This window comes from Pygocentrus nattereri, chromosome 12 (assembly GCF_015220715.1).
Source record: "Pygocentrus nattereri isolate fPygNat1 chromosome 12, fPygNat1.pri, whole genome shotgun sequence".
NCBI lineage: Eukaryota > Metazoa > Chordata > Actinopteri > Characiformes > Serrasalmidae > Pygocentrus > Pygocentrus nattereri.
In genome coordinates, this window is record NC_051222.1 from 8,676,681 (window position 1) to 8,689,932 (window position 13,252).

At 39.9% G+C, this 13,252-nt stretch overlaps 1 long non-coding RNA gene and 1 other non-coding gene across 2 annotated transcripts; one reads left to right on the top strand and one right to left on the bottom strand.

Annotated features, from left to right (window-relative positions):
- Positions 1–2,987: 2,987 nt before the first annotated feature.
- Positions 2,988–6,986, top strand: LOC108441474. Its single transcript, XR_001858942.2, has 4 exons — positions 2,988–3,408; positions 3,951–4,067; positions 5,337–5,521; positions 6,045–6,986. It is a non-coding gene; the product is annotated as an uncharacterized LOC108441474 (long non-coding RNA).
- A 5,040-nt stretch (positions 6,987–12,026) lies between these two features.
- On the bottom strand, positions 12,027–12,217 carry LOC119264875. Its single transcript, XR_005131271.1, has one exon. It is a non-coding gene; the product is annotated as a U2 spliceosomal RNA (small nuclear RNA).
- Between the last annotated feature and the right edge of the window lie 1,035 nt (positions 12,218–13,252).

Genomic DNA, 13,252 nt, shown 5'->3' on the forward strand with positions numbered 1-13,252 from the left:
TAGCTGACTACAAAAGCACAGTAGCGCTGCGTAGCTCCTCCCCATCCCTGCTTAAAGCTATGAAACACAACATCTCCAACAATTCCCAGACTAAATAAAGAGACAGGAAGCAGGAACAGCTCCACGCTGGAAGACCTCAGATGAAGATCATAGAGCACTGAGGCTGAGAATTGGTGGGAGAACAGGTTACACTGCACTGGTCCCATCAGAGCAGTAAACACCACCACAGACACACTGAGCCAGTTCTCTACAAGCTCTGTGAATGACCAACATTCAGCTCCAGTTCCAGGAATCAAATCACCTCCTTCACCTTCCTGCCAGCTGCTGATCAGGTTGGGTTATGGATTGATAGGTGGTCTTCATGGGAGAGGTGACTGGTATGTATGAAGTTCTTTACCAAGTGGATGAACTTAGCTGAGCAGTAGAATTTGCTGTTTGGATGGTCTGATATGATTTCTGGGGTTCTAATGAGGAGCAAAGCACTGAGATGAAGTTCACTGGTTGTTTCCCCATACGCCAAAGAAATATATATATACATATATAAGATTTTCTTCTATGATATATATATATATGCCCATATGAAGTAAAAACATATATGTACTTATTTATGCAAATTATATATGAACCCTATTGGAAATTGGTGTGCATGACTGTCCAGTCCAAAACGGGGATGTACTTACTTTACATGCGCACTGATATAAACACACGCTGCAACTATTTCATGTTCAGTTTAAAGAGCCCTTCCACTGAGCTTCTGTTCTCATGCACTGCAGTAATACAGCTTTTATTCCAGGGAATTCATTACACTAAACAATCACTCCACTGTCACGTTAACAACACAGTGTATTTAGTTTATTTCCAGTTTTGGTCATTTTAATACTATTAAGTTTGGTGCACTCACTGCTGGACATCAAACTCGGCCCATGAGCACGGCCGCTAGCTTTCATGCCAAACGCTGCCGTTTTATTGGCTGGCTACTGAAACGTCTGCATGAATTACTGTGTGCTTCATGTAAATCATATGTAAATGAGGTGCTGGGAGGCTGGTTTGGTGCACTGAAGCTGATTTATCATTTACGCTGAAATCTCCACTCGTTTCAACGTTGAACTACATTGTTCTGAATCAGACGCAGAGCAGTTCACACTTTATAAAAGGCAATAAAACATTCGTTTTTACGCAACTCTGATGGTTAATGGCCAGTAGATCTTTCCATTTTGACCATTGATTTCTTCTGAAATTCCTCTTAGTGGACCATTAATTACTGCTTTTGAGTCCCTCCAAGTGAAGCGACCACCTTTTCCATTAATTCTACCATGAACTAACGTTAAGGACACGCCTACTTACTGATGCGTTAATCGCTCTTTACTTGTTTTTGTGTGCCCTCAAGTAAAGTGGAAAACACACCTACTTTCTCCATTGACATGTTTTTCCTCAATAAACCAAAGAGAAATCAGGAACCGTCCAGCTTCTTTATTAAAACAAAAGGGGGGATGTTTCTGTTTCGTAACACAGCTGTTAACGATTAGGAAACACGTCCATATCAATAACTTTAGCTGGCTATAAATGCTGCACATAAAGACCTTGGGATTCACGTTAGCTGAGCTAGCTAGCTCGCTAGTAACTCATGACCCATGCTAGCTAACTAGTTAGCTGGATGAGTCTCCAGTTACTAGCTATCTAATGTTACTGGTAAGCTGGCTAGCTACAAGATGACGGCAAGTAACTTAATATTTCCACTGGTTTGTTGTGCGGTTCGTCTTTTTTCTCCTGGACGGAGATTTTCAAGGTTGCTGGTCCATTTTGGAGCTGCATTTGGGCTTCTGTATCTTTCTCCGCATGGTGTGAGTTCTCACAGACTTTTTATAAGCATGTCAAAGCCGTGTTACAGACCTTGCTGTCTTGTTGAGTTGTTGAGTGTGAAATTCAGCTATTAAATGTTCCACTGAAAGAGTCCTATACGGTAACAGGATAAAATTCCTTAATAAAACAGCTTTGAATTGTTTCAGAAAGCTGCATTCTTCACATTTTGGTATGCACACCAGGTCTGAGACTGAAAGTGGCCTTCTGAGCAATTTCAGGCAGGTGTCCGCACCCAAACACCCCACAACAGATGACCCAGTCCAACTAAAGAGGTAACAGACTAATTATCCCTACCTCTATTTTTCTTCTCTCCTACCTGCTTGTAGTTTAATGTAAGAACAACAATTCCAGTACAACTGACACCATTTTAAATGTGTACATGTGTTATGAAAAAAGTTAGAGGCAAGTTGCTGACCCTCTTTCAAGGAAAGCCAACGGTGAAATGAGTGAAATGGCTCAAAAAGTGAAATGTATGAAGTGTCACCATAAAATGAAACTGATACGCCAGCAAAGCAGATCATCTGGAATGGTTTGTTTTTCCTTCTCCTAGTTAATGATTTAGTGCTTTTTACTAATACACACTGTGGGGGAATTGAAGGGAATGATTGATGGCTACGATTGTGGTTTTTGTGGTTTTTGTGTGACATGATATAGGACCTGTAGATGGAACAGCACAGAGGAAGACCAATACAAAGGTCTGTGAGATCTGGGTCATTGTTTGAGAGGTCCAAGGCCAGCCTGTTTTCTAGTATATTAATTTATAGGTATTATTAGGCATCCAAGAAAATTTTTGTCTTTGCAGTGTGTTGTTGTAACAAGAATTTCTTGTAAAAAAAATAGAAAGTTGGTCAGACAAATACAGTTAGAAGAAGACCGGTTTGGCTCCTGACTTTTTGCTGTTCTCCAGCTATCAATCTGTTCAGCTCCATCAGCAGCACCTGATTTAATTCAATGAAGAATTGATTAGATAAGCTTGTATTGGATGGTAACTGTAAATACTAGACTTCCCCGAGGAGAGGACAGAAAATGGCTAAGCTAACACATACAGAACAATCGTAGTGGAGTGTTTATTGGCATTTATTTTAAACATTGGGATTTCCTATGTAACCCAGTTGACAAATGCATAATAAAAAGGTACAATAATTAGTGATAAAAAGCATAAATAGTAAAATGGGATAATAAATAGTGATAATCCTAGTGAATCAATTCATGAATGATGGGTTGTTATTGTTAAAAACACGATTTGAATGTATTTGATATAGCAGTACTTTTACTGTGACAGTTACGATCTGGTTCTTTTATTTTGACATGCTGTTTAGCAAGCATTCGGTTTCTGATGGAGCCATTCAGTCTGTTGAGCGGATGAGAGCCAGAGAGTTGGAAACTCCACGTTTTCAGAGCTAGAAACAATTGAAAGAAACTAATTCTAAGTTGTTTACGAAGTTTAAGTTTCCTTTGGAGTGCTGAGCGACCAGCTCTGTAAATGCTGTATGTTTGAAGACCAGAAGATTTGTTTCGTCGAGTATTTCTTTTGTTTGAATCGTCTCGGTAAGGCAACTTGTCTATTTTTCCTTACTGATGTAATGCTGAAGTCATATTTTGTTATCATTGCTAAATACTTCGGTGAAACTTGAGAATTGTAATCTGTTTTGTCAATATTTGTTGTAACGAATCTGAGAGGGTACATTTTGGTTGAAATGAGTAAGTTTAATGCTCAGAGTGAGCTGACTGTATTTCACATGCTGTAATACCGCACCCAGCACGTGCAAGGAGAGAGAGCTGAATGTGTCCTCATGATAATCTCTGTACAGGGTAATGTTGTGTATAATTGCAAGGTTATCGCGATTTCAGTATACAATGTTGTTATTTCATAGTATTCATCCTGTTTACTTGATAATGCTAATTTAACTGAATGGTATGCAATGGTTTTCAGTATAAATGAAGTATATGCAGTTTGCATAGCTTTTCTTTTGAGAAGATTGATATTAATGTTGTACAACTACTTTAAGTTTAAACTGATTGATGATGTTTGATAGGAATTGAACTATGGCCTGTGTATGTGTAGCTTAACTAAGGGTATGGTTACACAGGTCAAGTTTTTGAGCTGGATCTGGATTTCGCTGAGGATTCGTGGACTACATTAGATGGCGAGCCACCCACCCATTCGAGTGTGATCCTGTTCTATGTCGTTGCACATGGCATATCTGGTAGGATTGTGGCCTGCTCGTGTCACACCACTGACTATGACTGACTTGACTTATTGACTTGAATTAACACTTTACGAACTGAACCAAGGAATAACGCCTTGAACTGAACTACTTGAAAGGAACTCTCTAACTTTTCTCTTTGAGGATTTAAAGGACTATTTCCCAAGTTTTGAAAGACAATTCATTATTTTATTTTAAAGAGTCCGATCTTTTATTTTGGGTAATTGTAAATATTTCAACCTTTCAATTTATTACTAAAAGAAAGAAAAACTTATATCCTTGTGTGGTGTCTTTTAATTGCACTGTCTTTTCCACTCTCTCCTCAGAACCTAGTGTCTCTTATTCTTTAACCTATTGAACCTGGCCTACCATCGACGTGTACATACCCAGTAGTGGGTTACATTTGCTCTAAGTGTGTTAAATAGCTTAAGATTAAGAGACCCTTATTAGTCCCACAACGGGGAAATTCCACCTCTGCATTTAACCCATCTGTGAAGTGAAACACCACATACACTCGTGAGCGCACACACACACTAGGGGGCAGTGAGCACACTTGCCCGGCACAGTGGGCAGCCCAATCAGCAGTTGGGGGTTAGGTGTCTTGCTCAAGGACACCTCAGTCACGTGCTGTCGGCTCTGGGGATCAAACAGGCGACCTTCCGGTCACGAGGCTGGTTCCCTAACCTCCAGCCCACGACTGCCCCAATAAATAGCTTTATGTATCATTTTACGTATCTTAGATTAACAAAGACGTTTTGCACTGTTTTGTACTGTTTAGGAGCGTAATTACTCACTTAGCTCACAAATTCAATCCGTGATACTGGATTCACAATTCAGTCTTCTCAAAAAGTTGAACAATGAAGTCAGAGAAATATAGTGATGGCTTTAGCCATGTCGTGCACAACTTAGGAATGACACTGGAGCTGTGAGGCAGGAGGAGCACTGAAGTGCTTGTTTGCAGTGGTTGATGTTCAAACAGTGCAATTACATTAGATGGTATAGAAGGCCTATTCTCCACAGTGTATTCTCCCAGTTTTGCACTGCAAGATCATGATGTCATGATGCTTTCTAAGATCATGACATCATGTGTAGTTGTATACTATATAATGTGGAATTTAGAAGATAGTCCAGTGTAGGTTTGTCTTTTACATGGATCAATGACACAGCATTAAGGAATATTGAGTTATATATGGCTAAAATACATATACTTGTTCTATTAGGTTGTTAGTATGTCTTCAAGGCCTCTGTCACTGAAACATGTTCACACAGGGTCTACAGTTACATCAAATTGATATTATGGAGGATGGAATTGCTGGAAGCACACAGACTCTCTCCAAGATGGCTAGGAAAATAAGAGCCATCTGCATCAGTAGAGCAGCCGGAAGGTGCAGATTGTTGGTAGTCACAGGGAGTTTGTAATGCTGGATGAGAGCAACTTTCCTCATCAGCAAAAGGTAAGGAAGGCCACATTCTGCCATTGCAGTGATCGAATTCAGTATCAATTAAATATCGTTTCCCTCACCTGGAGATCACTGCACAAGTTCAATTTGTGAGGTTATGAAGTGACCGTTTCAAAGAATTTGCCTCTGACCCTTCTTCTGGAGTTACTTAAAATAAGCTTGATTTAAAATGTACTTAAAATTGTCTCCATGTTCCACTGAAATCGCTTTAGGTACTGCTACTGTGTCGTATTATTGACTTCATTATTTACTGTCTAAGGTTCAGCAGCAAATTTGTTGCCTAATGACATAAGTGCAGTGCTGTGGATCTGGCTTTGAGAGTAAGGAGGAGACTTCATATGTGTAAATATCATAGTTAAAACAGAGGGAAGTGACATTTAGTCTAACTTCCTAACTTCTAAAGAGAGAGTTAGGGAAGAATCCATGTAAGGAAGTGGGTGGCAGCAAAAGTACATGGTGCCTAATAATTTTTGTTTTGCTTAAACCTAATCTGAAATGGAAAATGTTTGTTTTTCAGTATGGAAGAGGACGGTGTGCAAACACATGGCAGAGAAGAAAGTGGGTCTTTGGGATTCTGAGGGTTGGCCGACGGTATAACAGACCAATTTTCAAACTGGTCCAGCGTAGGTCCAGTCGTGCTCTTCTCCCACTTATTGTGCAGCATGTGCGTCCTGGAACCAATGTCCTGAGCGATGAGTGGTGAGCCTACAGAGGTGTGTTCACCAATTATGGCTACACCCACTTCCCTGTCAACCACAGCCAGTGGTTTGATGACCCTGTAACAGGCAGCCATACACAGACCTTGGAGAGAGTGTGGGCCATATACCAAGGGATGGTATGGTGACTGAGAGGGAACAAGACGGCCTTACTAAAAGAGCATCTCTCGGTAATCAAGTGGACCTGCTGGCTAGCAAATCACTGCAAACCTGCCTTTTGGAAGACTCATGAAGGACCTTTGGAAAATGTACCCACTGTCAAAAGCGGTCCCCGATACCCATTGTTAATATCTCTGAAATTGCGTTCAGTTCAATTTCAGTAAAAGGACTCAATTTTGCTGTTTAATTCTATAAAAAAAGCTGAAGATGTTCAAATATTCTCAACTAATTAATGATATCCAACCTAGCCTAATGATAACAGCTAGTTCACTATGATGAATTGCTTCAACATGCACCACGCCCAGAATTTCAGAAATGCTCAATAGGTTGGATCTTAACAGTTTAGTTCTAATAATTAGTTAAGCTAAATGATCAACATTTTTAGCATGTTGGAAGTCTTTCTTAAGAAATAAATAGTATATCAATAAAAATCAGTAATGCTTACTCTGTGTTACTCCTAAGCCTTTACTGAGTGTTAATAAGGTGGAAATGTTGTCAACTCTACAAGGGTAACAAATATAAATAATTAATGGCTGTATGTGTTTAAGTAAATGCTTATTAAACATTATTATCAGGTTTCTAAATGTTAGTTAAAGAATATGTCTTTTAAACCAAGCTAACAAATCTTAAGCAATATTTATTAAGCACTTTTAATGGTTATTAATTAATTAATGGTTATTTCGCCCTTTTTTTTAGTTTACAGTGAGGATGATGTAGCACATTAACTAAGGGTTAACTACCCGTTGCATAATGTTTTCATGCATTTATTATGTGTTAGTAAATGTAGATATGGTTTCAACTTTACAATAAGGACTTTACAAAGAACATCAAATTATTAAAAACAATGCTTAAGTAATGCATCTAAAGAGAATGAATGCATGAATGAAAACGAATGCGTTAAATATGGTCACGTTACATCAATATTACGCAGTGAGATTCACAGATCTCAGCCTTTATCCAGAAACCATTTTATCAAGTCTTCATTTGGAGGATGGTCAAGTAAGTGTACAGTCATTGTCTTATGCCAGTAGTTCCCAGCCCTTGTCCTGGTGTATCTTCTGTGTGTATCTTCAAAGTTTTCGCTTATTTGTCATATTTAAATGTTTGAGATCATTCACAGATTTGTAATATAAGATAAAGACAACACAACTAAACACAAAATGCAGCTTTAAAATGATCATTCTATTTGTTGAAGATAAAATGTATCAATACCTAGGTCACCCTTGCGAAACAGCATTTGGTCTTAAATTTTGATAGGATGATCACTCCAGGGAAGGTTTACCACTGTTCCAAGTTTTGTCCATTTGCAAATCATGGCTCTCCCTGTATTTAGCTGGAGCCCTAGACCCTTAGCAGTGGCATGGCATTGGTCTGCTTTTTGAGACCTGATTGAGACTGATTCACCTTTTCGGACCTTCTTGACTTCTTCACTTTGCCAGACTGGTTCCATTTGACTGATGTCCTGATTCACCAGGTCAGGCAGCAATCATGCCTTGGTGTGGCTAGTGAAATTGAGCGAAATGATCGATTGAATTTTGTTAACTGGTTGATTTAGTAGCTAAAGAGGCAATTACTTTTTTCACATAGGGCCGGTCTACGCCGGTAATACACTGGCCCATGTTCATGAAGCTTTTCATTGTTGAAGGATCAGATTCCGGTCTTATTCAGGTATGTTGGGGCAGAAACTGTGCAGGGCATTGGGTCAACAAGACAGGAGTTGAAAACTACAGCATAACTGAGCCAGGCAACTGTTTTTGGTTAAGCAGAGCAAAGCTTGCTGCATTACCTTTATCAGCCTAACTTGACAAATTTCTTATTATTTTTTTAATAAGAAGAATAATTAGTAATAATAAGAAAAAGATGAAAGAGGAAGAATTTTTATAGCACTTTTCATGATGTGGCAGCTCAAAGTGCTTTACACAGGTGTAGTATACATTTTAAATCATAAGGCAATGACACAGATCAAATTAAAAAGATAAATATCAGGAGTTGTAGGGTTTTAATTGGACACTAAGGTTAAGAGATACATTTTACCGGTTTCTTAAAAGTGAGCACTGAACGTTACTCTCAGAGATGGAATTGTGTTCCACAGTTTAGGAGCAGAATAACTGAAAGTCTTTTTGCGTTTTCTGTAATTTTACAGAAGGTGTTTGCAGAAGGTTCTACAGGATCTGTAGAGCTATGATCATGTGCTGGAACATAGACATTCTGCGATGTAAGTGGGGCATTAAGGTAATTTAGAGGCTTAAGAACTAGTAGGAGTACTTTAAAATCTATTCTACTTGATACAGGCAGTCAGATGGGAGTGATATGATGTCTCTTTTTTGCTCGGAGTGAGTGTAGCCCAGTAAGAAGATCATAACTGCTTTGAACAAATTCATGAACACATTTCTCTGCATCACTCAGATTGACAAGGCCAAATGTTAGTTAGTTACTTTAGTGATTGTGTTTACATGCAGGATAAAACAGAGCGAGTGAAAACAGTTCAGCCACTTTTATATAGAGAAGATTATAGCGTACTTGCGGGCTTTGGAGTATCACAAAGATCAGTCATAACAGGCCAGGCATCAAAACGAGAGTGCACAAGAAAAAACAAAAAGGTACATACAGAGAGAATCCAATAACAAGTTTGACAAACCTAGAGAACAATAATGTTCAGCAATGCAGCCAAAAAGGGCAAACACAAAAATAGGTCATATGCACATAAGAATGCTCACTATACAACAGGAGCTGTTGGCAGTAAAACCATAAACTGTCTATTAACTATTAATGGGACTTAAACCATCCAAAACTGTACCTAAGGTCATACCCAGTATTCAAGACAGTGGATTAGAGTCTTGTGATAAAAGCTGTAATAAGGTGTAATAAGACCAGAATAGAAGGAATTGGTCCATCAGTGCTGAGCCTGAGGTCATTCACTAAGTAAACCATCCATCCATTTTCTAAGCTGCTTCTCCGTCAGGGTCGCGGGGGGATGCTGGAGCCTATCCCAGCAGTCTTCGGGCGGAAGGCAGGATACACCCTGAACAGGTGGCCAGTCCATTGCAGGGCAGACAGACAGACAGACAGTCACTCACACACAGGGGTAATTTAGCATGTCCAATTGGCCTGACTGCATGTCTTTGGACTGTGGGAGGAAACCGGCAAACTCCACACAGAAAGGACCCTGATCACCCAGCCGGGGAATCGAACCCAGGCCCTCCTCGCTGTGAGGCGACAGCGCTACCCACCACGCCACTGTGCCGCCCAACATAGACCAATGCTGTACAATGTATAGAATAAAACCTGAGTGAAACTTCTCATATAACTTTAAGATGAGATATTTTTTGTCTATTAATTGCACTAAAGAGAGCACTGTCTGGATAGTCTCATAGCATTATTGCAGGTGACCTATTCTTTCAGAATATCATTGTCACGCATCTGTCGAGCACTGAGCACCCAGATCTTCGTGCTCCAACCAGCTTCTTGATCTCTGGAATACTAATGCTAGTCACCTGTGTTACTTGTCCTATGACCTCCTTAGTTTAGTTTATAAGCCCAGGCTTTAGACATAGTTAGTTGTAAGGTAACGCATCGCTGTGATCTACTGAGAATTATCCTATTTTTGTCCGTATCCTGTTTATGAGCTTTCCTTACTGTTCTTTCGACTCTGCCTTTTGCCTTACCCTTTGGATTGATTGCCTGTTTTGCTGGATTCCTGTTTTTGAGCATTCGTCCGTTTTTCTTGACGCTGCCCCTTTGTTTGACCCTTTTGGACTAATCGCTTTTGTTACGATCATCTGCTTGTTCCTGCTGTACCTCTCAGATTTGACCCCTGCTTGTTTTGTGACTATGGACTTGGACTTTGGACTTGATTCTAACAGTAAAGCCTCATTTGTGTTTTATAACCACGAGCATCTGACTTTTGTTGGCACCTTACAATCATACTATACCGACAGTTTCTCTTAAGCTGTAGTATTCCTGCATTTCATCCATGAATTATGAGTATGCAAGTTTTTCTTCCATTTCACCGGAGTGGGAATATCACAAGTTTCCTTTAATTCAGCATTTAGATCAGAGACCAGATCATTGCAGCAGAGAGTCAGAGCTGTGTTGGATGAACTTCTATACATTTTTTTAAAAACTTCTCCACATAAAGTATAAATGTCCAAAAACCTAATCTCACTAAGGGTAGGTAGTTAAAAGGGCAACATAGTGCTCATTTGGAGCTGCCAGTATTCAAAAAAGTTGTTTAGTTTATTATTTATCATAATGCCATGTTTGGCTGCGTATTTGGTAATTCAGCAATAGCTGTCAGTTGACAGCAGATGTGTAATTTATTCACTATGACATTGAAACACAAATGTTATGATTAAGTGACTTAATTTTTCATATACATTTTTAAGCAGCACACACACACACACACACACACAACAGCGAACACTGCAGCTACATCAAATACCAGGAACACTGGTCAACAACATCAACTTTTGACTGAACTCAAAACTCAATTCCATCTGCAAAGTATTTCATAGATACTTCGCATATTATGATTAAACGTACTGTACAGTTTCAGATGATTTACAAATTAGGAACAGAAAGTGGAAGGGACCATGAGCACACATCGGGAAGTGTAGTACAGTTCCAAGAGTCGCTGTGAAGAGAGAAACTGTTCTTCAGATCAGAGCCACCCTTAAGCACAAAAAGGTGACAACTTTATGGTCGAACACTTAAAATATATGACAAAATGATCCTCACGCACCTTTTTTTAATCAAGAAGAGTATTTCCTTCAGATAATACCTAGTAGTGCAGATGGCTGGGTTAGATAAAACACTGCACTGTGTTTTCTGTAAACACACTGCGAAAGTGAACAAGTCTGAACTAAAATGCTGTTCAGCACCGTTCTTAGATCATTTTTAGTTACGTTAGTTTAGCTTAGTTGAGTTCACCATCAAAGCTGCTGGAGTTCTCCAGAATATTAAATCTATTAGTGTCATTTTTCTTTGATTGGGTAAAAAAAGTACACTTATGTACCAAATTTCTGCAGTGTTTAAGAATGACATGACTTCTTTTCTGAAGGTCAGTGATCCACTCAAGAGTACCCAGATTCCTTCATTTTACAGAGACGATTCCTAGTTTTACAGAGACAATAATGGGAAACACATTATCGGAAGAACGTTCTCCTCCTGCATCAGGTATGTCACATCTGCCATGAGAGTAAACAGGAAAATCTCAGGCATATATCATTCACAGATGCTTTAGCAATAAAACTTAAAATCCTGAATTAATTCTTTTTAATGCTGAGTATGAAATGAATATATATCTCATATATCAAAGTAGTTTTAGTGACATCATAGAGACATCAGCAACAGGGAAATTCCGTGAAGTGAAACACCACACACACACACACACACACACACACACACACACACACACACACACACACACACACACACACACACGGGGCAGTGAGCACACCAGAGCAGTGGGCAGCCCTATCCACAGCGCCCAGGGAGCAGTTGGGGGTTAGGTGTGTCTTGCTCAAGGACACCTCAGTCATGTGCTGTCAGCACTGGGGATTGAACTGGCAACCTTCCAGTCACAGGGCCAGTTCCCTAACCTCCAGCCCATAACTGCCCCCAAGAGGAGGTGCACCATTCCTGGAGGTACTGCAATACCAGGTCGATGCGTGGAGTGGACGGAGCAAGCCCCTCTTCCGTCTCCCTGTCCTAAAAATCAATTTAATATGTAGTCCTCATATAGAGGACGTATCAGATATTAAACTGATAAGAACAGATACTACACTTGATCTTAGCCAAAAGGCCGAGAAAGTACACTGGACTGATGACCATTTCAATGACCATTTTTGTTACAAATAAACCTCAAATAAAATAATCCCATTCTGTCATGTAGCTTTCATAACATGATGTCCATAATTAAAATGGTAGAGAAACCATCACTTAAGAATTCTGTTTAGCTGCTATGTTGCAAGGCATTGTTATATTCACTGGACATGAAGAAATGACCTTTGGTTATCCTAAACAGTGCCATTTAATCAGACTCATTTTATCTTCTTACTTAGAACTAAACCGGCCATGGAAGAGACTGACATGAGGGTAAGAGCGTGTACATCTACAAACACAATAATGCATGTGATGAAGCATTTATTTAAGACTGAAAATGTTCAAACAAAAGGTGTCTTCTACCTCTAAAGCTTAACAGATCCACACCCATGCTTTAACGTTTCATGTTTTTCAATCAAATGCTCCTTTCCTCTAAATATTCCCTTGGTGTAGAGGTCCACATGAAACCATTCACAACTGTTATTCAGCCGTCAAGTCATTCTCTATCCACTTCCCCATCTTGTTTTAGGAATCATGATAGGTAACCTGGTCATTTTAAGGTGTTTAATGACTAATCTCTACATTTTACAGCTTGACAGGGCTTTTATGTGGGATGGATTTCTCTTCTCTGAAAGATAGAAGGTTAATTAAACACTGCATGGGAATATTTCATAATAATTCATATCCATATCCTGTCGCCTCACAGCAAGGAGGGCCTGGGTTCGATTCCCCGGCCGGGCGACCGCCGTCCTCTCTGTGTGGAGTTTGCATGTTCTCCCCGTGTCTGCGTGGGTTCCGTCCGGGTTCTCTGGTTTCCTCCCACAGTCCAAAGACATGCAGTCAGGCCAATTGGACATGCTGAATTGCCCCTAGGTTTGAGTAACTGTCTATGTCTGTCTGTCTGCCCTGCAATTGACTGGTGACCTGTCCAGGATGTTTCCTGCCTTCCGCCCGAAGACTGCTGGGATAGGCTCCAGCAACCCCCCGTGACCCTGACGGAGAAGCGGCTTAGAAAATGGATGGATGG